The following is a 27,790-nucleotide window of genomic DNA, read 5'->3' on the forward strand; positions in this document are numbered from 1 at the left end:
AGGGCAAACATGTTTGTTACAACAGAAGAATGAATTTATCACATACGGGTCAATCCATATGAATTCATACAACCTGGTTGCTTGACCATTTTTAAAAAAGTTTATTTTTTGTGGGGTGTGAGACTCATATATTGACAGTTCAGAACCACTCTTATTTTATTTTTACTATCACCGATTTGAAGATGGCGGGTATTTTTTTATCATGGCGCGCGTCATTTTCTCCATTCGTAAGCATCAGCAGCAACTTTTTTTTCTCAGCTCTGGTAAGTCCTACGACAATAAAACAAAATCTGTGATGTTAAGCACATTATAGGCTACAATTATATTTATGTGTAATTTTCTAAATATTATTCCTTCATAATAAATGTTAAGGTTGAAATTGTGTACTTTAATCGCTCAAAATGACATTTTCCTACATCTTTTGGGGGGGGAAGGCAGTTTGTTTGATACTTGAATTTTCATGTGCAAGTACCTGTGTACCAATAGAGTATGTCAAAATTATTTGAAGCTTGAGACTTTAATATTTCTTTCTCTACACGGTCATAAACATGTACTTTTTGTTAAAAAATTCCAAGTTGAGGGTTAAAGATCTCTGGTGGGCAGTTGTTTAAAAATCTGAAATTTGTACACAATACAGTACTCTATGAGAAGTAATTTCAGTAAAAATTTTGAGTTTGAGATTTAATTGGTATAAGAGATACAAAACTCGTGAAAAATTCAACATTTTGCATTAAATATGGCATGTCTAATTTCATTTCTTATTAACATTTTGTGTTGAAATTCTGCAAACTGTAATTTGGAATGTCAATGAACAACATAACAATCCTGAAATGGCTCTGCAATAAAGTATATATACGAGGGCATGTTGAAAAGTAACGCTTCCTATATTTTTATTTTCTTTGTTACCTTGTAAACGCATTTTGGATTTTGAGCAACCATACATTGCACTTATAAGACTTTCCAGCTTCTCCATTGAAGGTTTCAAACTTCTATCGCCAGGGGGTGCTGAACTATTGCGAGGAAAATGGCAGCATGTAACCATGCAATGTCGGTGAATCGCCTGAAGTAGCGTTCAGTGATCGAGTTTCTAAACGCAGAAAATGTGCTACAAATTGACATTCATCTGAGACTGAGGGCACTTTATGGGGATGAATGTGTAGACATCAGTACTGTGCAAACGTGGGCTGTTCATGCTCGTAAAGATAACCCCAGCTGAAGAAATCTCAGCTATGTGAGAGAATGGAATGAAAGGCAGCGAAATGCAACTGATGGAGGTCATCGGAATCGTGTTCAGCTGGGGTTATCTTTACGAGCATGAACAGTCCAAGATTGCACAGTACTGATGTCTACACATTCATCCCCATAAAGTGCCCTCAGTCTCAGATGAATGTAAATTTGTAGCACATTTTCTGCGTTTAGAAACTCGATCACTGAACGCTACTTCAGGCGATTCACCGACATTGCATGGTTACATGCTGCCATTTTCCTCGCAATAGTTCAGCACCCCCTGGCGATAGAAGTTTGAAACCTTCAATGGAGAAGCTGGAAAGTCTTATAAGTGCAATGTATGGTTGCTCAAAATCCAAAATGCGTTTACAAGGTAACAAAGAAAATAAAAATATAGGAAGCATTACTTTTCAGCACGCCCTCGTATATATACTTTATTGCAGAGCCATTTCAGGATTGTTATGTTGTTCATTGACATTCCAAATTACAGTTTGCAGAATTTCAACACAAAATGTTAATAAGAAATGATTGGATTGGATTGGATTGATGTTTTAAGTCCACTTTATGCACAGTAAGGCTAATCGGGACTGGACCTACAGTTTAAAGTGGGATCCGAACCACTATGTGCCTCCACCGGGTATCGAACCCGGGTCCCCTTGATTACAAGGCAAAATAAGAAATGAAATTAGACATGCCATATTTAATGCAAATTGTTGAATTTTTCACGAGTTTTGTATCTCTTAAACCAATTAAATCTCAAACTCACAATTTTTACTGAAATTACTTCTCATAGAGTACTGTATTGTGTACAAATTTCAGAGTTTTAAACAACTGCCCACCAGAGATCTTTAACCCTGAACTTGGAATTTTTTTTAACAAAAAGTACATGTTTATGACCCTGTAGAAAAACAAATATTAAAGTCTAAAGCTTCAAATAATTTTGACATACTCTATTGGTACACAGGTACTTGCACAAAAAAATTCAAGTGTCAAACAAACTGCCTTCCCCCCAAAAAGATGTCCGAAAATGTCATTTTGAGCGATTAAAATACACAATTTCAACCTTAACATTTATTATGAAGGAATAATATTTAGAAAATTACACATAAATATAATTGTAGCCTATAATGTGCTTAACATCACAGATTTTGTCCCATTGTCGTAGGACTTACCACAGCTGAGAAAGAAAAGTTGCCGCTGTTGCTTACGAATGGAGAAAATGACGCGCGCCATGATAAATAGATGCCCGCCATCTTCAAATTGGTGATAGTAAAAATAAAATAAGAGTGGTTCTGAACTGTCAATATATGAGTTTCACACCCCACAAAAAATAAACTTTTTTAAAAATGGTCAAGCAACCAGGTTGTATGAATTCATAAGGATTGACCCATACTTGTTTCAAATGTTAACTTCACGTTACAAATACCTGGTAAGTAACTGACGTATTACAATGTAAAACACACCATTCTTAATGTCTTATGTCTTACTTTAAATTGTGCTGAAAATAATATAGAATCTTCATTTCTTTAAAAAGAAATTCTGTTAACCTGGTTGAATGTATAGTATCCATTAATTTCATGAGCCCTCCTCCTAACTTTATGTATTTTTCATTTAGTTTTTCAATATTCATTATTATTTAGGAAATATTTCCGGTGGTAACGTTAGGTAACTCACCCTGCATACTGTGTATGTGGCAACCCTGAAATTGATACCAGCTCCATGTGCAAGCCATAAACACCTTATGTAAGTTAGTTTGCCAAGTATAAAATGTTTTTGTCCTAAGAGTTTGGTGAACCCTGTACTTTTCGTTAGTTTATTGTCAAGAGAGAGATCGTAAAATGTATCAAATTCACGTTACGCCGAAGCTACATCATCAATAAACGATAATATAGTAGTCAAAGGAGAATGAACTATTATTCTTTGAGAGATTCCAGAAAAGTACTAATGTTTATAACTTCCTTTTGGAGAATGACAGGACATTAATTTCCCGGGGAAACGGCATCACATTCCCTGTGCTGAAAATCATCGTAAAAGTAGGAGTTAAGCATTAGAAAATAAAGGACTTTCTGTAATGGAGAAGTTATGCATTTAGCGCAGTATAAATACAGCACGTAGTGGTAACTATAAACAAAAACTCCGAGGTAACTATGGAGATTTCTATTCTGAAATTTCTTCCGTACAATTTATATTTTGCAATGCCATTTATATTGGTCCTCTGTGCATGGATCGGTAAACCGGTAAGATAACACCCATTGTGGAAAATAATTAAGAATAGTTTTACATGTGTTAATCAAAGCGGTTGGTACTAATTCCGTGATATCATATCTTGGCAATTGACAATTGAAATATTGTATTTACTTAAGTACACTTCAGTAAATCCCTGTGATTCTTTCGAAATCCTAAAATGTAAGCATGTTTTTTCTGTTTTTATTAAACTCGAAATTGCCGAAATTTCACATTTTCATATATAATCATTTATTATTTGATATTTTTTTCGCAGGTCACTTGATATCAGTAGTTGTCTCGCACAAATAGGCAAAATGTCGATTGATTATATGTTTATCTATTACTGTAAAACAATAAATTTTTCCTTTTCATGAAAAGCCTGTTCCTAATGAATTTATGCATGACAAAAAAAATCTGCAATTTGTTTATATGTATTATTTGTTATTAAGCCAAAATCATCTAGTTTGAACGTTAATGAAGAAACATATGGTAAAATAGCTGCAAGAGTGTTTCTCCTATGTTACAAAGAATGAAAGGTGTTATATTGCAGCGTCTATCAAAAGTCTTAGGACGGCGAAATTTGAAACATTTCAACTCAACTTACACAGAGCGTTTGTGGGTTGCCTGTAGAGTTAGGCTCAATTTCAGGGTTGCCACATGCACAATAGACATGCGTGAAATAAGCGAAAGGAATAAAACCAGGAATTGTGAATTTAAAATTATATAGAAATTCAGTACTATGTTGCAAATGACAAAATACTTGTCGAAAGAAATAGATTTCCTCTGCTTAAAGAAAATTGATTTTCTACTATTTTAACGTTGATAATTCTACGCGAAAAAAAGAGAAGAAATAAGAGAAGAAGTGAAAGGATAAGATAAAACCAGTGGAGGGAAGGAAAGAGAGGATAGAAGTGGAGAAAAGAAGAAATGAGAGGATAGGAAAGAAGATGAGAGAGAGAGAGAGAGAGAAAGGGGTCAGAGAGAGAGACAGAGAGAGTGATGAAGCAGAGGGAGAAAGGGTGGAATAAAGGGGGAAACGAGATGAGATGAAAGGTGACGAGAAGACGAGAAGAGGAGAACGAACAGGAGAGGAGGGGACAAGAAGATGAGATTGCAGATAAGTGTTAATAAATAAATGGAAAATTGTGCAGTGGAGTCTGGAATCGAAGACACGAGAGGAGATAAGAGGAGTGGAGAAGAGCGGGGTGGAGAAGAGAGGCGAGAATAGGAGGCAATATGATAGAGATACTGAGAAGAAGAAGGTAATATGAGAGGGAGAGAGAAAGAATAGCGGAGACTAGAGAAGGAACGATATTGCAGATAGTTGCATAAAATATCGTCTTAGCGTCTAGAATTGATGCATTGATCAAATGATCTACATGAAACAACCAAAAACATTTTAAATTGCGATCTAATACATTTTCGGGGTGAAATTTATTTTGGCTGAGTTAAAAGCTAAATAAGATTTTCTGCTTAAAATTTCCGAAATCTACCTGCGATTACAACACTAAAAAATGAATTTAATTTTCATACTTATAACAAGTTTCCAAATTTTTCCTCTTCTCAGTTTCTTGAAATGAGGATTTTATTCTATAATATTCCACGTATAGGGGGCGTTACCCCCACACCCGTCTACGCCTTCATGGCGTGGTGCTAAGCACAGGGGAGCACTTTACCTTTTTTTATTCTATAATATTTATTTCATATTTAATGCCAAACGGAACCATCCTATCTCACACGGCGTGAACAATGAACACAATGGGATATATCTAAAACTTGCGAAAGATTTCTGCCACCGGAAGGGTTTGAACCTACAGCCATTAGATTGACAGTCCTCAATGGTAACCACTACCCTACAAACTTCCGTTCCTTGTGTTAACGCTTAAAAGAGATAGAAGGATATGGCCAGTGTGAAATGTACTGTACGTGCAACTCACCTCCTACGTGTATTGTGTAAAGAATACTTGATTGTAAGAAACAAAACGAAGTTAGTTTGAATCGACGGAAACATTGAATGGACATTTGCACATGATGAAAACTATTCGTTCCGAATTGGCGCAGGTATCCTTGCACTAGCGTAACTAACACGTTCTGCGCCCTCCCCGCAACTTTCAGTTGTCCGCCCCTACTCGTTAAAAAGTATTTCCTTTCTAAAATATTAATTGAGGCCTGCATTTATATTAGGAATGTACAGATATGAAAATTCATGCATGTAATTTGAATCACTGTAGAAATTTTGGTAGGAAAGATTAAGACAAACCAGTTTAATAATGATGTATCTTATTACAACTGACATTTGATCAATTTTAGTAATATCTTGGATTGTATCCAAAATAATGGCAGGAAATAGTGTATTTAGAACGTCATATATTATGCCATTGAACACCTGTTTTGAGGCCAAGGGTAGTAAGTTCATTTTGAATAACAGGTCTTAAGTATTTTGTCTTGCTATTCTCATTTTCAATATTAATTTTAAGAAGTCGACAATGACTCGCTAACAACTCTATGATATTTCCCGGTCTTTCGGGAAAGGTCCTTGCGGTTTACTAGATTTGAATGGGAAAATTGAAGCTTTAACATCATCTGTCGGTATTTACGTCATTCCGTAAATACAAACCAATATCGTTATTCACAAAGTCAAAATTTGAACTTCTTGCACCTCTTGTAACAACCACATGTTCTCCTCATATTCACAAACATTTGTGTCCCCCGAAGCTCATGCGCAATTCCTCCCCTCCCGCACCGTGGGGGTTGCGGGGGTGTTATTTACGCCACTGTAACCTTGCATTCTACTCGAGTGGAGGAAGGGTACGAGTTGAATTGCTACAATTGTAAAATTTCTAATTCATCAATTTTTGCCTATATACGTATTTTTATCGGTATACAATTATATTCAGAATATCATTATCTCATGATCTTCTAACTTTGATTTTCAACATGAAAGTGCCCTTCTGAAAGTGTATCAACCAATTAATTTTTTTAGGATGTTCCGGATCCAGACCACTGTGGCCATTTTACACTACTATTATATGTAATATTACTGTGTTCTTGTTTATATAAAAAAGTAGAAACAATAAAAATACAAAAAATTCCTAACGAGGATAGAACCTTGGGCGCTTGCAGTTCAGTCAGAAACTCTAACCACTGTACCATATCTTCGTCATCCGCTGGGGCAACAAATTTCATTATTCTGTAGCCCTAATATTGCAAATGCCGTTCGATATATTAAAATTGTACATACATTTGAACTTTAACTTTAATTTTAAGTAGCTTTCTCTCCTGTGTCCAGTGTTCCTTTACCTGGCCATATGTCCGTTTGCCCAGAACATGCGGGGCAAATGGGCCTTGCAACACTGTGAGATTTATCAGACTATTCTGGGACAGACGTTCCTTATTTTTAAATACTGTATTGTAGTGTATGTTTCACATCTTATATGCAAACCATTATTTTTTTAATTTTCAATAGAACGTTTGAGAGTAATTTTTATAAATGAGTTTAGAGTGTCCGTTTGCCCCAAAAAATTCAAATTTCGTGTGCACACACACTTACAAATAATTAAGAAAACAAGTTGTTAATATTTGGATTTGAAATTAATTTTAGTTTATTACCAATAACCACGAAGTTTAATAATTTTTAACTAAAAATACAAGAAAATATAATTTACGTAATATAAAAGTTTATAGTTCACTTAGGTATTTATGAGTGATTAGAAATTTTAGGAAGGAGAAATTAATAATACTTTTTTCTGAACAATTACAGTGTGAAGATCATTCAGATTGTTGCAAGACTCTGATATGCCATGATATTTGTTTATAGGTAAGAAATTAATTTCAATTCATCATGTGACAATGTAAAATATGTAGTCAATTAGTGTTAAGAAGTCACTGTGAAGAATTCGTGTTTCTTTTTACAAGGTGAGGAAAATATGTCTAATGTTATTATTTGTTAGTTATTAGTATGTAACAAGTCTACGGCTGAGTAGTAACACACCGCCGTATGCCAGGTTTTGTGCCCTGAGGGCATATTTATGTTGCATGTTTTTGGTGACGTAATTGGGGGGAATGGGGGAATATGCGTGTTTCCGATGACGTTAATGAGTTGAAATTCTCGGAATTGTGTGTGAGTATGGTTTCTGCGGGTGGGGGATGCGAAAAAACATGTTTAATGTGTAAAACATTGTTCATTTTTAATCTTAGTAGTTACTGGAAACCTTGAGAGCTTTGTCGGTCGTTAATTGAAAAGAAGATGAGAAGCTAAGGGAAATGTTATGAAATTCTCGGAATCGTTGAGAGGTATGTTTGAAATGGGTAGAGGTTAAATTGCTTAAATATGCTTAACGGAAAACGTGACGTAGAAAAAAAGAAGGTATAAAAAGAAGGGATACAAGATAATAGGAACATGTGGGGATGGATGTGCTTTAACCATTCTATATTTAAACTATTACTTATATCGTCCTCAAATTTGTGCACAAAAGCTAATCGGGACTTTTAAACAAATGGAATTAAATACCCAATTTTGCCAAACTTGGGAATCGAACCCCGAACCGTTTGATTAAATACATCTTAATATTATACAATTAATTTTCATCTCCGGTCGTCATGACAATGGGGCCGCCATTTTGGCCGCCATGTTGTTGTTGTTTTTAATTTTGGCCGTAGACTCCCCTCCCATATATTCTATTGAAAGGTCTTGTTGTGCAGATTCCGAATATACGATTACTTTCACTGTTGGTTAATTAGGAAAATTTTCCGGACAGGTTTTTCAACTTTTCAAATTGACCTACATTGTGTGCACAAAAGCTAATCGGGACTTTAAGAGAAATGGAATTAAATATCCAATTTTGCCAAACTTGGGATTCGAACCCGGAGCCATTTGATTGAAAACTTCAGCTTTAACAATTTTTTATATAAAACGTTGTTCTCTTTTCTCATTTTTAGTAGTTCCTGGAAACCGTGAGAGTTTTGTCGCTCGTTAATTGAAAAGAAGTGAACCTGGAACATTATGAATACAAAACAACATTGTCAGCCATCTTGCTTAGCTTTTTGAATATCTGTTCGTGCATAAATGCTTATCGGGACCGATAACACGCCATCTTTTAAAAAAAGAAAAAAAATAATTATTAGGAAATCTGACAACATTGGGAATCAAACCTGGGATCTCTTGATTTCAGCATTAACGTTTACACCCTATTTCCTCTTTAGTTCATTTCCTCTTTGTGCACAAAACCTAATCGGTACTTTTAATCGAATTAAATACTAATCTTGTCAAACTTGGGAATCGAACCCGGAACCGTTTGATTAAAATCATAGTAATATTATACAATTAATTGTCATCTCAGGTCATCATGACAATGGGGCCGCCATCTTGGCTGCCATGTTGGTTTTTGTTATTTTGAACGTAGACCCCCTTTCATATACTCTATGGAAATTTCTTGACGTACAGATTCCGAATCTACAATTGGCTCACTCTAGGCCAATAAGGCCCGGCTGGACAGCCCTTTAAAATTTTCCGGACAGATTTTTCAAGGTTTCAAATTTACCTACAACAACCAGCTGACAATGAACATCATCCCAGATTACTATGTAATATTATACAATTAATTGTCATCTCAGGTCGTCATGACGATTCGGTCGCCATTTGTTGTTTTTAATTTGGCCGTAGACCCCCCTTCTTCCATACATTATATTAAAAGATCTTGTTGTGTTGATTCCGAATATTAGAATTAAGTTTCCAATTTTGCCAACATAGGGAATCGGACCCGGAACTGTTTGATTAAAAACATCAGCACTAACCATTTTATATTTAGCTATTATTTATATTGTCCTTCTCTCTGTGTACAAAAGCTAATCGGGACTTTTAAACAGATGGAATTAAATATCCAATTTTGACAACCTCGGTAATCGAACCCGGAACCATTTAATTAAAAACTTCAGCTTTAACAATTTTATATTTTAACTAGTAGCTATGTATTTCGCCTACAACCCCTCCGCCGCCGCCGCCGCCACTGCACTCAAAACACAGCCGCCATAATGTTTTATATATATATAGATTGTATTTTCCCACAGATGGACTAATCGGGTCCTATGTTTGGGGACCAATAGCAATTTGCTACCATTTGAGGGGTGGGGAATGCGGAAAACATGTTTAATGGCACACAAACTTGACGTGAGACGATGAATCTACTTTTTCACACAATTCCGTTCCACCTGCGCATCACGCGTTTTTTTGTCTCCCTCCTGGTTCAAGATCATCGATGTGGAATGGAGTCATTACATTTATTGCTTGCCTCCTTGCCTTTTCGCAGATCGTATCGCGAACTTTCGGAGCATCCATACGGTAATATTAAAAACGCAGCAGCTGGCAACCTTGGCGAGATACTCGCAAACGCGCGCGCAATCATAAGCAAGGTTCCACAGTTCGCACTCCAGATATTTCCCCCTCTTCCTCCCTTGCACCCACCTTTCTGATTCATAGCCACGCACAAGCAGAAAGAATGCGGCGGAAGCACTTACGAAGGAAATACGTATAGAGGGAAGACAGACGGAAGGGAAGAAATGGGAGCAAGGGACAGAAAACAGATCAAATGAAAGATGTGGCCGTAAACCTAAGTCTCCCTTCCCAAAAAAGACAATGAAGTCTTGGGAGTAGCCGTTTCCTTATAATACTGCAATAGAGTCTTGCTCCACAGCGCATGAATTTTTCATGTGCATGCACCAAACCAGAGCTACATACGTGGAACCAGTGGCGTGCCCAGAAAGTCAGGGGCGCAATATGGCGCTCTGTTTTACTCATGAAAAATCAGGAATATGGTCCTTCACTATGGTTAGAAAGGAAGTATAGCGGAAAACATGTTTAATGCGTAAAACGTTCTTTCTTATTTTTTAGTAGTTCTTGGAAACCGTGAGAGTTTTGTCGGTTGTTAATTGAAAAGAAGCGAACCTGGAACCTTTTGAATACACAATAACATTTTCAGCCATCTTGTTTTGCTTTTTGAATATCTGTTTGTGGATAGATGCTAATCGGGACCGATAACACACGTCTTCTTTTTTTTTAAAAAAAACAAAGAAAATAATTTTTAGGCAATTTGACAACATTGGGAATCGAACCCAGGATCTCTTGATTTCAGCGTTAACTTTTAAACCCTATTTACACTTTAGTTCATTTCCTCTTTGTGCACAAAAGCTAATCGAGACTTTTAAACAAATGAGCCCTTTGCATCACTTCAGGTGAGAGATCTTGGACCACACCCTGTACAGCCCTGGCCTTGCATGTACCCACTTGTAACTCTTTATTCAACTGAAGAAGTTTCTGACAGGACAAGGATTTGACAGCTGCACTGCGTTAGAGATAGTTCCAGTCATTGCTGTCAGACACATATGCCATAGGCATACAAAATTTAGTTCCATGCTACGAGAAATACCAGAACAGCGGTGGTGATTATGCTGTTACTAATACAATAAATTACAACTTATATTCTGTTTTATTTATGCCTCATCGGTAGGGATGTTGATTTTTTTTTGTATTTTCAAATTGGTGTATTTTTTATTTTTTACTATTGGATTTCATGGAATTGTTTGTCGTTTTAGGACCGCCCAGAACCGTGGCGCCGCCGTCGTCACTGCTCACAAAACACAGTCGCCATAATGGTTTATAAAAATACTATTTCCCACAGATGGACTAATCGGGACCTATATTTGGGGACCAATAGTAATTGACTCCACTTGAGGGGTAAGGATTCGGAAAACATGTTTAATGCATAAAACGTTGTTCTTTTTTCATATTTTTAGTAGATCCTGGAAACCGTGAGAGTATTGTTGCATGTTAGTTGAAAAGAAACGAACCTGAAATCTTTTGAATACACAACCACATTGTCAACCATATTGTCAACCACCTTGTTTTGCTTTTGGAATATCTGTTCGTGCATAAATTCTAATCGGGACCGATAACACATTTCTTATTAAAAAAAGATAAAATGAGTATTAGGCAATTTGACAACATTGGGAATCGAACCCGGGATCTCTTGATTGTTTTTGTTGTTGTTGTTTTTAATTCTGGTCGTAAACCATTCCTTTCCATATATTATATTGAAAGATCTTCTTGTGTAGGTTCCGAATATTAGAATTAAGTTTCCAATTTTGCCAACATAGGGAATCAAACCCGGAACCGTTTGATGAAAGACTTCAGCTTTAACCATTTTATATTTAACTATTATCTTTATTGTCCTTCTCTCTGTGTACAAAAGATAATCGGGACTATTAAACAGATGGAAATAAATATCCAATTTTGACAACCTCGGGAATCGAACTCGGTATTTAATAAAAAGATTCTACTTATTATACAGGGTGGCTCAATAAGTCACTTAACACCCCCAGTACAAGGCCACTTCGGCATGGGACGTGAAAATGGCGATGACCAATCGTTGCCTGGCCAAGGGGGAACCACATTGACGTCATCCGCATGGTCGCAGCCATCTTGATGTCCTCCATCTGGAATTCAACTTCAGAAATTTAAATGGGAAGCGGGTCGTGCGACATATCAAAATGGGCTAGAAATTCACCAGAAAAACAACTGTGACATTTGTTGTCACCTAACTTTAATTGTTGCAGAGTTAACAATACCACAAAGTTATGGCTCAATAAGTCACTTAACACCCCCAGTACAAGGCCACTGCGGCATGGAACGTGAAAATAGCAATGACCAATCGTTGCCTGGCCAAGGGGGAACCACATTGACGTCACCCACAAGGTCGGCAGACATCTTGATGTCCTCCATCTTGAATTCAACTTCAGAAATTTAAATGGGAAGGGGGTCGTGCGACATATCAAAATGGGCTAGAATTTCACCACGAAAACAACTGTGACATTTGTTTTTACCTAACTTTAATTGTTGCAGAGTTAACAATACCAGAAAGTTATAACACATGCTCAATATGACGTCCCTCTTGCGCAACACACACGTGTAATAGTCTCTCCCATGACCTTACCACATTCTGAAGAATCTCAGGAGTTATTGCAGTACAGGCATCCACAATGCGTGTGCGCAAGTGGGCCAGATCCCTGATTTTCGTAGCATACACCATGGCTTTCAGGTGTCCCCAGAGGTAAAAGTCCAATGGTGTCAGATCAGGTGAGCGTGCAGGCCATTCCACAGTCCCTCGGCGACCAATCCAGTGGTGAGGGAATTGTTGATCCAGGTACTGACGGACTATCATCCCATAGTGCGGTGGAGCACCATCTTGCTGGAACCATTCAGGATAGCTCCCATCCTCGGACAGTAAGGATGGTAAGATCTGCTCCCGTAGCAGAAGCAAGTAGCCCTCTGCATTTAAGTTGCCCTCAATGAAAAATAGACCAACAAGTCGGGAACCCCAAGTACCACACCACACCATTAGCTTCCCGCCTCCCGTCACCTTGCTGGGATCTGTCCAATGTGGATTTTCGGGTGACCAGTACCGCAGATTTTGCTTATTCACCTCTCCCGACACATAAAAATTAGCCTCATCACTGAACAGAATCTTGCTACCGACGGCAGGGTCACGTTGCAGTTGTGCTATAGCCCACTCACAAAACTGCAAACACCTGTCTGGATCGTCCTGACTAAGGTGCTGCTGCAGCTGTATCTTATACGGATGCCAGTGGTGGTCACGTACAATCCTTTGAATTGAACACCTGCTGACACCGCTTTCCAGCGCCAGTCTCCGTGTGCAACGGGTTGGGGACTTTGCAAATGATGCCAACACCGCTACAGCAGTACCCTCATCCGTGACTGTTTTCGGACGTCCATGTCGCGGCTTGTCATCCACAGATCCAGTATCTTGGAACTATGCCAGCAACTGGCTGACGGCCACATGTGACACCGGTTGTCTTGCAGGATTGCGGTTATTGAAGTCTGCGGCAATGTCACGCGTACTTCTTTCCCCTGACATCAATATGATGGCACTCCGTTCCTCACGTGTTAGTGGCATTTTCGTTCAGATCAGTGAAAAAGGAAATATGCTACTCTTGACACTATCAATTCACATCATCACTCTTTTAAACTTTTATGTAAAGACAAAACACAATCGTAATTCCCATGCCAACAAATACTACAAGATATGTACATACCGGTAAGTCAATATCCGGACATTTTCAATGATTGGTCTAACAATAAATACCACATAATCACATACTAACGATTATTTGAACAATAAACATTTAAGCAAAAAGGAAAGGACGTGTCATTCTTCAAGGCGGAAATCGCCCTTAAATTTAAAGTTAGGTGAAAACAAATGTCACAGTTGTTTTCCTGGTAAAATTTTAGCCCATTTTGATATGTCGCACGACCCCCTTCCCATTTAAATTTCTGAAGTTGAATTCAAGATGGCGGACATCAAGAGGGCTGCCGACCATGCGGGTGACGTCAATGTGGTCCCCCCTTGGCCAGGCAACGATTGGTCATCGCCATTTTTACGTTCCATGAGGCAGTGGCCTTGTACTGGGGGTGTTAAGTGACTTATTGAGCCATAACTTTGTGGTATTGTTAACTCTGCAACAATTAAAGTTAGGTGGAAACAAATGTCACAGTTGGTTTCCTGGTGAAATTCTAGCCCATTTTGATATGTCGCACGACCCCCTTCCCATTTAAATTTCTGAAGTTGAATTCAAGATGACGGACATCAAGATGGCTGCCGACCATGCGGGTGACGTCAGTGTGGTTCCCCCTTGGCCAGGCAACGATTGGTCATCGCCATTTTCACGTTCACGTGGCCTTGTACTGGGATGTTAAGTGACTTATTGAGCCACCCTGTACATACGAGTAAAGCAAAATTACGATAAATATTTTTTAACCCACTGTTCTAATTAATATAATTGTTATAAGTTTACCTAAACAGGAGGTAAAGTTAGGTGTCCTAGGAAGATATTGAGAAAGGACGATTTTAAAGGTGGAAACGAACATTTCGCAAGAAAGGCAGAGGAGAACAGATGTATCGTGAATGCCTCAGGCAGCTGAAAAAGTGATCATGTTTTTCTCCATCGCCAAAGAGGTGGAGACTCAAAGGAATGCTATCTGAGTTGTAATAGTTTTATTTTGCTCACAGTAACCAAGCTTATATATGCATTGCCTCCAGGGAAGGGGTTTAGTGAGAAACGGAGATTTTTAGAAAACAAAAGGTATATTTCGTAATCGTTGAACTTCAATTTTCGACACACCAAATTCAAATATAGGTCCCGATTAGTCTATCTGTGGAAAAATAGTATCTTTATAAAAGCATTATGGCGGCTGTGTTTCGTGTGTCAAATTTTCGCCACACCAAATTCAAATATAGGTCCCGATTGCAGCCTGGCGACAGACCTGGAAAACCGGGAAAAGTCAGGGAATTTGAGGTGTCAAAATGTCAGGGAAAAATCAGGGGATTTTGTCTTGATTGACTTTTTTATTTATTTATTTATAGATAACGTTATGGACCTCTGCACGGGAACAAGAAATCGTATTGCTATGTTTCGGCCTCAACTTTTGGCCTTTTTATGCACAACACAACTACGGCGCCAGAAACCAGTGATGGCAGGAGGAGAGAGAGAGAGAGAGAGAGAGAGAGAGAGAGAGAGAGAGAGAGAGAGAGAGAGAGAGAGAGAGAAATTTCCGGAGGAGCAAACAAATGTGTTAAGCCTCTAAATATTACATGGAAAATGCATTGATTTATAATTTTTTTCTTGTCCGTATGGGAGTAGTAAATGGACAGAACTGTCAACAGATGAAGGGATGGGAGCTGTTGGCGCCGTCCGATAGTTGTTGGACGTCGTATTAAGGCATTTTGTTGGACAAACTAAAGGAACATGGAAACAATTAGGCTCCATTGATACATACAATTTTTGTCGAATATCGCCACCCAACAAAGTATCTTACTACAACATGCGACAGAAATTGCATGCATGGCACTCGTATGGAATTGATCTTTGTTGGATGTCTTCGGACTGCAACATCCAACAAAACTCGCTTCCATAAACAAGATGAGCTTTAGACTGCAAATATGCTTCTGGAATTTTATTACTCTTCTGGCTCACTTCACCTTATTTAATGAAGCAGTGCTTACAAAGGTTTTCTTTCATCATCCTGACGTATTACTGGTTTCGCACAAGTTAAAATTCGTTTACAATGACAATGCACTATTCTTAGATATCAAGAATAATCCAACAAAACGGAATATATATATATATATATATATATATATATATATATATATATATATAACTCTAACTGAAAGAAGAAACACTAATGTAAAGTGTAATATGCTGATAGCTGTGGGTGTTGCAGTTCTAGAATTGTCTAAATTAGAAATATATACATTGGATTAAGATATAATGAAACCTAGATACAAGGATACAATTAAAATAGCATACATGGATACTGATTGTCTTATATATGAAATAGAAATACCTGATTTATACAGTGATTTGTTCTTTATGAAAGAATATCTTGATTTTAGTAATTATCCAGAAAAATATCGATTACACAATATCGAAAACCACATGATCTCTGGGAAAATAAAAAATGAGGCAGCAGGGTCTATATTAACAGAATTTGCTGGTCTAAGACCAAAAATGTAATGCCTAAATATTCATGGCGAAGAAAAAAAAAAAAAAAATTAAGGGTGTAAGTCGAGCATGTACAAGAAAACTTACAATGGAAGATTTTAAAGAATGTTTACTTAAAAAGAAAACAAAATTGATGTCTGCATATCATCTGACTAACACATTAGCTAGGGTGCATACAATAATTAGAAAAAAAAAATAGCCCTCAATGGGGATGATAATAAATTGCAAATATTAAATTGCAATTTCCATACTAGAGAATATGGACATTATAATTCAAATAAACAATGTGATAAATGTTAATCCAAGTTTTTTTAAAAAAAAATGATATAGATATTAATATTATATTTTTTAACATTTTTATTATTTTTGTTTAATTTATTGATATTTTATATAATTGATTTTTACATCTTATTGTAATATCTATTTGCGGAGTTAGGTGGTGTAGAATAGCCTAAGGTTAAATTATGTTCTGATGTAAATAAATAAAAATATATCGTATTCTATTCAATTCTATTAAAATTGTTCTATCACTCCCTCATTTTTAACATCATATATAAATGATTTCTCTACAATTAAAATTGCATTGCATATGTTATTTTCATCTAAGGTTTCATGAAACTCACATATTAACTTAATATTGGTTCGATCATTAATAACTACCAATTTTCTTTATGATGCATTTATTAAAAACGTTGGTCTGTGAATTATAAACTCGTCTGGATTATAATATATATTGCTGTTTCCCTCAGTTACTCTCTCAAATGCACTAAATGCTTCATATAACTTCAAATAATCTTGATCTGCAATGTTTAAATTGTTTTTTCACGTGGGAATACCTCATTTTGACCATTCTTCAGGTATACATTTTTAATTTTACAATTATCAAACTGGCTGCTATCTTTCTCCTGATTGTCATCTCTCCCTGTCTGAAACAATACAGCTACAAACTCTGGCATATAGTATTGTAGAGATTGAAACTGATTAGTAATATCGAATTCAAAAAATTTGCCCTCTACTGGCCTCTGTATGCATTGATGTTGTATCGGAATTTGAGGATTTTTCAAAATATTGGCTTTGTATTTGAGAGCATAATTCATATTCAACTATAGGCATGGGTAACTCCAGAGACTGAATCACACATTTTGCAGCTTCGGGTAAACTAAAAACTTTTGTATCTCATTATTGAATTATGATCATTGGGTGTTCTGCGAAATATGATACTTAAACCACCTTTCCACATAATTTCTTTATAATGAGAGAAAAAGCCAAATAACAATCTCATGGGGAACAGTACTGTGTAACTTTTTGTTATGATTTTTGTTCCAACCTCGAATCCACCAATTTTATAATATACACTCTCTGATTTGGATAATTTTAATGTCCCCACTGTAGTGGATGTAATTACAGGATAATCAATTCTGTTAATGACTGTACCATGCTTTCTGATTTCAATTTGTGAGAATAAAAATGGAATAAAATTATCTATAAGTTTTACATTAGCAGTAACTGGATATTCTTCGCTATTATTTTTTTTACAATATCAAATTTTATATACAGATCCGATCTATGTGGATGAATAAAACCATCGCCTACTGTAATATCAAATTGGATTTACTTATTCGGTTCATTAAGATTAGCAAATGTCCTCCTGTTTGGAGGAAATGACTGCGACCCATAACTCTTGATATTTTCCATTTGGTATTTATTTATTTATTTTAAATATTAATTTCTACATTGCTGTGGTATTAGCACCGGCAGAATCGATGATCTCATTTTTCTCATTTGTAATTTTTATCTCTATGTAATTAACATTATCAAGAGAAACAGGGAAATAGACTGGTGGGATTAGGGAATAGATGATAGGTTCCATAAATTCTGAATTTTGTCTTAAATGTAGCAATGATACCTGTCTCCTTGTGGCTACCAACTGATTTTTCTTCAGCTTTGATAATCATACCTTTGGCAATGTTGCAGTGAATATTCAATGTTGCTATAGCTAAGAATTTTGGCATAAATGTACCTATGTGCCTAATACCTGCTTCTAATTTGCTATTGTTGGCGAAACCTAGAAGTTTGTAGATGGTAGATAGGTCTACTGTTTTTTTTGGTAGATACGATCTCCACTCTGTGCGTTACAGAGTTTTGAGATATCTTGAATACGTTCGTCGTTGTAATAAATCTTAACATGTTTTAAATAATGAATTAATTCTGTAGGCGGTACCCCTCGGAAAGAATCGAAAATAATAGCATTGTTATTTTGTTTATAATAGCATATCCAGTGTGTACCGACATTTTTCGACATGTCCAAATTCACCACGCCACATTCTCGTGAGAAAGGGGGGCTATCTTTAGGGAGAGAATCAGACATGAAAAACCCCCTGAAATGTTGAATTTTAAATATTTTCACTAAAGATTCAATGTCTTGGTTTTTGAGCGCTTCTTCTTTTTTTTCTTTTTGCTCTGGACTTCACACAACTGCCTTATTTTATTTCCATTTCCAGATTATGACGCTTCTGCTCTTCTAGTTCTGCATTAATCTTTTTTGAATCATTTACAGTTTTGGCAATAGCCGCAATACTCTCCGCTAAACTCCCCACTGCCCCTAAAGCTGCCAGGATGGCTGGAATGCTGAATATAAATCCTCCACTATGTGATTTTTTCTTGTATTTTGCAAACGTTTTAATCGTGGTGTACTAAGCAATAATTTAATTCCATTTCCTTTGGCTATACATTGTATCTTCTTTTCCTGTTGTTTTTTATTTAAAATTGGATTTACTTTTAAATTTTTAAGATCATGATATGGAATTTGGTACACAATTCCTTTAGGTATCATGTTGTTTTTTATTATTATTATTATTTTTTTCAGGGTATTTATATTTATATATATATTACCGACCCCATCCTAATTTTTGTTTTGTATTCATAGCAATTGTTGTACCCAATGCTGTTATTCGTTCACCTAATGATGCATCTCTGCTGGTTAATCTTCCAAATGCTGTCTCTTCGAATTTTTGATCAGCCACACGACAAGCATCTAGATCTGCGTATGTGTTCAATGCAATGTCATGTCCTTTACAAGCTGCATCGAGAGGATCGATCCCCCTGTCCCCCTTTTTAATCGTTTACCAAGTTTTGTCCCAGGACCACAGTATTGGTAACCAGGTACATGCAACTCAAATAGGAGCTTATTAATAATATCATTTACCAAACCTCGACCCTCTGATATATTTTAAAATTTAGGGGGTAGAGTATTAATAATTTTAATTAAGTATCCTATACCTTTGGGATCATTTACAAAAAAAAAATGAGATAGTTTTTTGCTAATCATGTTTACAATACCCATTTTCTTGTTGTAAAAGTTGTTGTTTCCAGCATTTACCTCCCCTGCTATAACCAGCAATCTATCTATGATTTTTCTCACATCATCTAACCACACAAAATCTTTAGCTAAAGTATTGTATTGTTTGATACCACTACCAGTTTTGAGTTGGTTCCAGATAGGTTTAATAAGATTCTTGTGTTTGTCCCTTCTGCTCGATTTAACACGATTTTGACTGGCATCATTATTTTGATATAGGCATCAGATAGTATCAAAATATCGGAGTAACTCTGATAATCTTCTTCTGTAAAATTTTTTGGTTGTTTCTTGGTGATGAGCTCCCATAATCCAGGAGTGCCAGGATATCTGGACCAGCTGTTTTTCACACCCAAATTAATTTTTATGTTGTCCCCTTCGAATGTTAGTCCAGATTTCCCAATTTTCCAAACCACTCCTTAATTTGACTCTATGGTCGGATACAAACCAAAGACCTCATCTTTTTTAAATTTGCCTGTACTCAGATAGTCTCTTGCCAAGGGACCCAACTCGATTTTTTCAGGTTCTTCTATGGCTGCTTTAGGTGGTTGTTGGAGGGTGAGAGGTGTGTGAATACTAGATAATGGTGTAGGAGAAAAATCTGCATAATTTTTAGAAGTAAGAGGTACCAATTCATTTATGAGATTTTTATTTTGTTTTGTGACATCCTTAATCTCCTTACCGAGAACACTGATTGCATCGATAATTGGTTGGTCTTGACGTTTGTGTTGTTCATAGAATCCTCGATTCTCAGATTTCCAACCTTTGAATCGTTTGGTCAAGTAATCGCGTAATTTTGAATTATCTTCGATTTTATGTTTTGACATATTTATTTTTTGATTAGAGGTTATTTTATATCGTTTCAACGTTCAAGAAGTCGTTGATTTTATTTCTACATTTTCCATTGTTAGGTTTTCTATCCATGTCGATAGTAACAAATACAAAATCATCACTGTTCCAACAAGATGTATAGAATTTGGAAAATTGGTTGTAATTTAAATCACCCCCAACGTAATCATCACATACATGTTTCAAATTAGTTTGATCTTGACGAAACAAACAAATTAGGTTTGTATTATCTCGTAGTAATTGTTAGGAATTTTGGAATAAGTTTGAGCTAAATAAAAGCAGTCTATATCTTTGTGACGACCCTGTGTAATGAAATTTCGGATTTCGTTTTGATTTTCTAGAATGACGTCTTCAAAAACTACAACAGAATTTCTCAAACAATCATTGAGAGGTTTTATTTTTGATGCAAATGTACCTATGTTAAGTCCCTCGTACAGCTTCATGAGTTGTTGATATTTCGGTTGTTCTAAAATTTTAGAGAATACATACAGGTGTCTATATTCCCAATCTAGCCAATTAGGGGCAAGCACTAAATTATCTACAAGCAGAGTGGTTTTTCCACAACCAGAGGGACCTACAATGAGGCACCGTATATTATCAGGTAACAACTCCCCAATTTTTTTACTAGTTTCTACTAAATCTGGTAAACGCTGTACCACATTGTATGTTGGTGTCAAAGAATCACCTGGTATGCTTCTAGCCAACTTCTTTCTGGCAGTCCTAGCCATTTAACATACAATTTATTATTTTTCTTACGTAGTATTTTTTCAATTAAATATGTATCTCGATATTTTGTTTTACTGAGTTCCTCTTCATAGAATCTCTTCTTCAATATTTCATTATAATTATCTTTTATGATATATGTATTTCTATTCCCTGGTAAAACTTTAACTACAGTGAATAACTCTGTACTCCAATTTTTGGTGAATCCTTTTTCAAATAAATGTTTAAATTTACTAATTCTCAATTTATCTCCTATTTTGTATTTTGGTTTCTTGGTAGTGTATTTATATTTTTGACAATAAACAGTAGAAATCAACCTAGACTCATCAGACATGATTACCTCAGCTGGTTTCATGTGAATAGTTCTGTGTACTGAATTATTATAATAATGAACTAGGCCGGGTAAAATTTATACCCATTTATAGTTACCCTGTAGTGTAAATTGCCTCCACATGCGATTTTTTAATGTTCTGTTGAATCGTTCCATTATACTCGCTTTCAAATCACTGTATGTAAAATAATGTTTAATATTATATTGTTGCATTAACTTGGTAAAATTAAAATTATAGAATTCTTTTCCTCTATCTGTCTGTAAATATTTTGGTATCCTACCCTCACTAAATATTGACTTTAAAGCCTCAGTAACAAAAAATACCTGTCTTGGATTTTAGAGGAATAGCCCACGCAAATGTACTGAATGTATCAATAACTGTGAGAATATATTTGTAACCATGATTTATCTTATGTAAATTTTTTAAAGTTCCTGTGCTCATTTCTATCAGCTCAGCTTGAAACAAATCATCTACACCTTTCGTTACCACACTCAATCGTTTGTAGTTGCGGCGAGCTGATTTATGTAATTCATTAACTATATCTTGTCTTGACATGGGGTGCTATAAGAAAATATGACATAAAATGGATTATTTTCAGGGTATATTTTTTTCACTTCAAATAATAATTGGTCACACGCTTCCACATGAACACCAGATAATTGTTCATCCTCATGTATTTTATATTCCTTTGCAGATTCATCCCAATATGCAATAGGTATCTTTTCTCTGTATGGTGAAATATGGCACTTCCACATGTTTTCCCTTCTTTACATATCCAAATTTTAAGAACCTAATATTGCCATCAAGAAAAAAATCATGAGACTGACTGTAGGGATACAATTTGTAAACATTACCTGCATTAACATAAGTCCAGTGCCCTCGCACATTTGCTACACTCTCAAGTATAACTATCTCAACAGTGAAAAATTGACGTAATTCAAGATCGTCTATCTGATTCCTGATATTCGTTTATGGTGCGTACCACTTCATCGTAGCTGCGTAAGATTTTCACATCGACATTCAATTGTTTAAATTATTCTTTGAGATCATGAAGTTTTGAGGTAAAACTTGATAAAACAGATTCTTGACTTGTTTCGAGGGTACTAATTTGTAGCTTAATCTTAGAAATAATCTCCTGTAAACTTTCTACAAGTTTCAATTTAGTACTCTGGCTTGCAAGATCGTGTGCCTGACTTCTAATTTCTTCAAACAATGCATGAAGTTCGTTGACTATCTGGTTGGTAGGCAAAGTAGTGATGGTGTCTTGAATTACAGCAATTTCCGCTTTAATGTTCTTGATGTCCTCTGACTTGAATATTCGATTTACTGCTCTTTTTACAGATCTTAACTCCTGGGAAATGGGTAAATTAGCTACAGTATTTTGAAGTGTGGTCGAACTTGTTTGACAGCATCCAACTCCGTAGCATCTGGAACATTGCTCAAAGCATCTTTAAGTTGTTGTATGTCATCTTGTGTAGGCGTAGATTGTTGTAATATTTGTAATTTGTTCTGAATATCATATACGAGATGATAAAAATCTGATAGTTCAGATTCGATATTTAGATTTTCTAATTTGGTAATTTGTTCTTGAATTATGTTTAAAGATTCGGTTATGCTTGGCAACTTGAATTCCAGAGTTTCCTGTACATTTGTCAATTCATTTCTCATGGTTTTCAAAGTGTCTTCAATATGAGCTATGATACCCTGTATCTTCCCGAAATCTTCATAAGTCTCCAACTGTACTATGTTGCAATCCACACACAAATACTACTTCTCCATAGCCATGCAATCTTAGGCACCTTGCTTTGAACGAAGACTGCAGGTTGGCATGGGTTCGATCCCCGGGGGTTTAGTCTCGGAAAATTAGCAACCGTAATCTGGTCGCAAAGACTTACTATAATAGCTGGGGGGAGGGGATACATTGGCTGACCCCCCAATTATTTCCAGCACTAGTTGAAAATCTCCACACTTAAAAGTGACGATGAAAAGCATAGGAGGCAAACTGCCACTCTATATGTGAGTCGAAAACCCTTCATGAGCTATCACACACGGAATTAATCTATTCATGGTAGAATATTAAATGAGTTCAAAGAATCGTGCGAGTTGCGTGTCACGCAAAACAATGTACTGTTCTCTCACTCCCTATTAGTGAGGAAAACAAAGGAATGTTTACTGTAACAACTATTGATTAGAATGCGGTATTCGCTGCGGTTATTTTCCAGATTTACTGGCACACCACAAAGTTTGTTGACACCACAAGAGCAACTTCTCAGTAAAGGAGTGTTCACCTGTCAACCATTGATTGCAATTCGTACTCTTTACTACAAATCCGCGTAAGAAAGTTTGTTGACGCCATGGGGGAAAGACGCATAATTCTCAGTAATGTTTTTGACCTTCTTTCATGACATCATAAGCAGCCAATCGGAGACCTTTTTTAAACGAGGAAAACCCGTTGCTTTATTGTGTTCGTGAGTACAAAGCTATTTGCATGTGCCTATCTCGGTTATTTCATTTTGGTATGCACTCTTGAGTAGATATGCTTGCTAAAACTAAAAATGCATGTTAAAAAATTATATATACTAGAGACAGTTCGGGGCTTCAACAACTTGCTCCATCAGAGCATGAGTCTCCATCAGAGCAATTAAGTCTCCATCAGAGCAAAAAACAATATAAGCTTTTGTCAGCATAGCATGAAGCTGAAAGTTAAGCTTTTTGACTTGTGAAATTTCTCTGTTTGTGTGTTTGAAATATTATATTACCAGCTTTAACTTGTAATAATTTACATAATTATTTACTAACTTTTTTATACAATTTGCTACAAGATTCATCAAGATTTTCTACAACATTTTCTTAATCTTTCAATTTTAAAAAACCTCTTCAAGGTAGCTTGATATATACTGGGACTTAAAATTTGATATTTTAAAGATAAACAATTTTGATGCACTTTTGACTTGTGAATTTCTCTCTTTGGTGCTGGTTTGTGAATGTGATTGAAATTTACCAGCTTTAACTTGTAATAATTTCAAGATTCTTCAAGATTTTCTACAAGATTTTCTTAATCTTTCAATTTTTAAAAACCTCTTCCAGGTAGCTTTGATATCTACTGTCACTTAAATTTGATATTTTAAAGAGAAACAATTTTGATGCACTAATACTAATTTTTTTTTTAAAAAAAAACAACTTTTGATTGCTTCGCAATTTGCTTTAATCCATTTTTTAATCCATTTTTAAGGTTTATTATTCAATACATATATATTTATTTATAAAATTAACTTAATCACTACACACAATATTGAATGCTTTACATCCGAGGTACGTATATATTTTTCATAAGTTTCTTCGTTAAAAAAATATATATAAGTTAAATTTCAGACATTAAAAAATTAACAAAAAAATATATGTTGGGGATAATTATATATACTATACTGCAAGTAACTTTTAAAATCTGGATAATTGTAAATGTATGCTTAAAAATATACTGATTTACGCTCGTGGGGTGAATTTTGGCCTATAGAATTGAGTAATTGAACTTTGATAAAAAACATAATTATTTTTTATGCTATAAAAATGGTAAAATTTGGATTTTTTGGATATTTTCCCCTTAGAAAATTAGCTGAAATCGGGGCAAAATAAATAATAACAAAATAAATGTTTTCAAACACATTTATACCTACTGATATTACTTACACTTTATAAGGAATAATTCCGAAAGCTCATAGCTGAATTATTTAATTGAAAATAATGTGAGAAATAGAGGTTTCTTTTTTTCACCCGAAAGAATTTTACATGCAGAGCATATGTTATGCATGTGGATAACTACTAGTGTGCCTCGTAGATTTCGCCTTCATGAAATCTTATATTGCACCCTAATTAGGTGTTTCGTTATCATGCAAAAGTCTACTTGAATATATGAAAATACAATACTATTTCCCCGAACATAAGTTTTACCTAGATAACCATTGTACGTACAAATTACACAACACGAACAGCACAAATGCTTCTACAACCAACAAGAGACCATGTGTTCATCAAGACATCTTGTATGATCATGTGTAAACATCATAAGATATACCAAATCAAGCATTGGATATTTCAAATTTCCTCGCTATCCTGAGATATCAAATGACTGAAACAAATTGCAATATACATTTACAACATTCCATAAAAATATATTTTATCATTGCTTTTTGTAAACTCTCGCACTAAATAAGAAAAATATTACCAAAGTCATGTCTTTACATTGCGATGAGATGAATTCTCACAATTAAATCATATTTGTGACCATGTTTCCCAAGCACTTGAACAAATCATCAAAAAAATAATAGTCTCTCTGCGGCATTGATTATAAACTTTATGTGAAAATAGCCAAATATGCACCTTTTGGTGGAATTAGTTACATCGAGCTACCTCCGAAAATCAATAACAGGAAAGCTGTGTTGAATATACAAAATGCCGATTACAAATGTTTTCTCTGGTGCATCATCACATATTTCCATCCAACAACAAATAATATACATAACATCTCTCACTACGATTGCCCTGAATATATTACCGAGTTTAAAAAAGCAGTGTCTCGTATCAAATAGCCAGTATATTTTTCAGCTATTGGTGAGTTTGAAAAGCAATACGAACAAGACAAAGGAAAACCTATAGCTGTCAATGTTTACAGCTAAGATGAATATTTGAACACCTATGTAAATAGACGGTTTCCACCACTAGCTAATGCACACATAATTAGGCTCGTATACAAAATCGTCCACGCTTGGTAAAAAAAACAATTCCTTACAGTGCAGCAGAATTACTACATGTGAGCGATGCCTCTCAATATTTCATGGAAGAGGTAAAGAGACATGTGAAGAGCATGTAGAGGAGCATTTTGAAAATTGTTTTCGACAAGCTGCAGTAAATTATAAGTTTCCATCTCAAACAATAAAATTTAATAATTATTCAGCATTTGGTAAGACATCGATTTGTGATATATGCCAATTTCGAAACAATACAATATTACCTTACATCCTGCACACCAGATCCAGAAGAGCCAACTTTAGCACATATTTATAAGCATGTAACTTGCAGTTTTGCTTCGAAATTGATATGTACCTACAAGAACATTAATCCAAATCCAAAATTTATTTTTTTATATAATTTGAGTCTTCAATGTACAATCATGTAATCTTAAACACATTTACGATAGAAATACAAAAAGTGTAATTTGTAAACACTAGGAGTTTAGTGAGGATGGGATGGGCTTTAGTTATGATAACATGCGACAACATTGGTGAATTTTTATATTCCTTTCTCAAATAGTTTTATAATAACTTTATTCTGGAAATTGTTGCCGAAATTATATGTAATTTCGATTTTACTTTACTATGAAAATGCAGTTAGCATAATGATTGTCGTAAACTCAAAGTTTTGTAATGTAGTGATGGAAATAATGAACATGTAATACAACATATCATTATCATAGGTGTTGTCAAGAGTATAATGGTAATATACTAACGTGTCAAAATATGCAATTTTTTAACTTCCCGTCAGGTTGCAGAACATTTCAGTTTCCAACTTAAGTGTACGTCCACTCGCAATTAGCCTATGCATGCAAAAAGTATTGTTGAAACGGACTGTTGACATAAATAACGTAATTTCTGTATTTGTTTCAGCTACATTTACCACCGTTACCGAAATTTACAATTTATTTAAATAATTAATTGAATTAAAATAAATAATATCTACATTAAAGAATGAAATGTCATTTCATGTAGGGAAAACAATGTTGATAAAGGTTCCAATGAGAGACATGAATATACGCACATACCGACACACTTAATAACATTTACATACATGTATTAAGCTGTTGTGAGGTTATTAATTACAAAAATATTTGAGCATTCGTTCTCGTTGTTCCCGCTAATAAATCAATATTCTGGCAATGATGGCTAGATATCAACTTTTGATAACCTTGCATTGGTTGATCTTCCTGTGAACAAATCTGTGAGTCAAGCCATTTTCTCCTCAATAGCCAACATAACTTTGATTGGCAGATCGAAATGTTCGCAACGCTTTCTAGTTGCATAGCTGCCAATAAAATATCTAGAGACAGTGGACTTGGCCAAATTAAATGTGACATTTGTTTTGAACAGTTCCAGGCTCTTTATCTTTAAAATATAAATATTAAATTGGTTATATAACATATTCAATTTGATTCATCACATCCTTTGTTTCTGATTTTTAGAAAAGTGCATTTTGATTTTCAGGTTTCCAATGTGAGGAGAAAGCTGACATTCAACGCTTGCTGCAGAGAATCAAACACGTTTTGGAATTTAAATAGAATGAATCACACGTACATTAGAGGACTTTCAGAATATAGTATATATGTATTCATTAAAAAATCATTATTTTACTACGATTGATAAATAAATTCCTTATCCAATTACTTTTGTTTCAGAAAACAATGACCTTCCGATCCACTGGTTTATTTTCCAGATTTTTCTGGTGCCGGATAGAG

The 27,790-nt window shown here is 35.3% G+C and overlaps 1 long non-coding RNA gene across 1 annotated transcript; it reads left to right on the forward strand.

Annotated features, from left to right (window-relative positions):
* The first annotated feature begins 3,363 nt into the window (after positions 1–3,363).
* On the forward strand, positions 3,364–27,658 carry LOC145992649 (uncharacterized). Its single transcript, XR_014442187.1, has 3 exons — positions 3,364–3,464; positions 7,214–7,270; positions 27,540–27,658. It is a non-coding gene; the product is annotated as an uncharacterized LOC145992649 (long non-coding RNA).
* Positions 27,659–27,790: the final 132 nt, after the last annotated feature.

The sequence above is a fragment of the Lepisma saccharinum genome, chromosome 9 (genome assembly GCF_977018435.1).
Source record: "Lepisma saccharinum chromosome 9, izLepSacc3.1, whole genome shotgun sequence".
In the NCBI taxonomy this organism is placed as follows: domain Eukaryota; kingdom Metazoa; phylum Arthropoda; class Insecta; order Zygentoma; family Lepismatidae; genus Lepisma; species Lepisma saccharinum.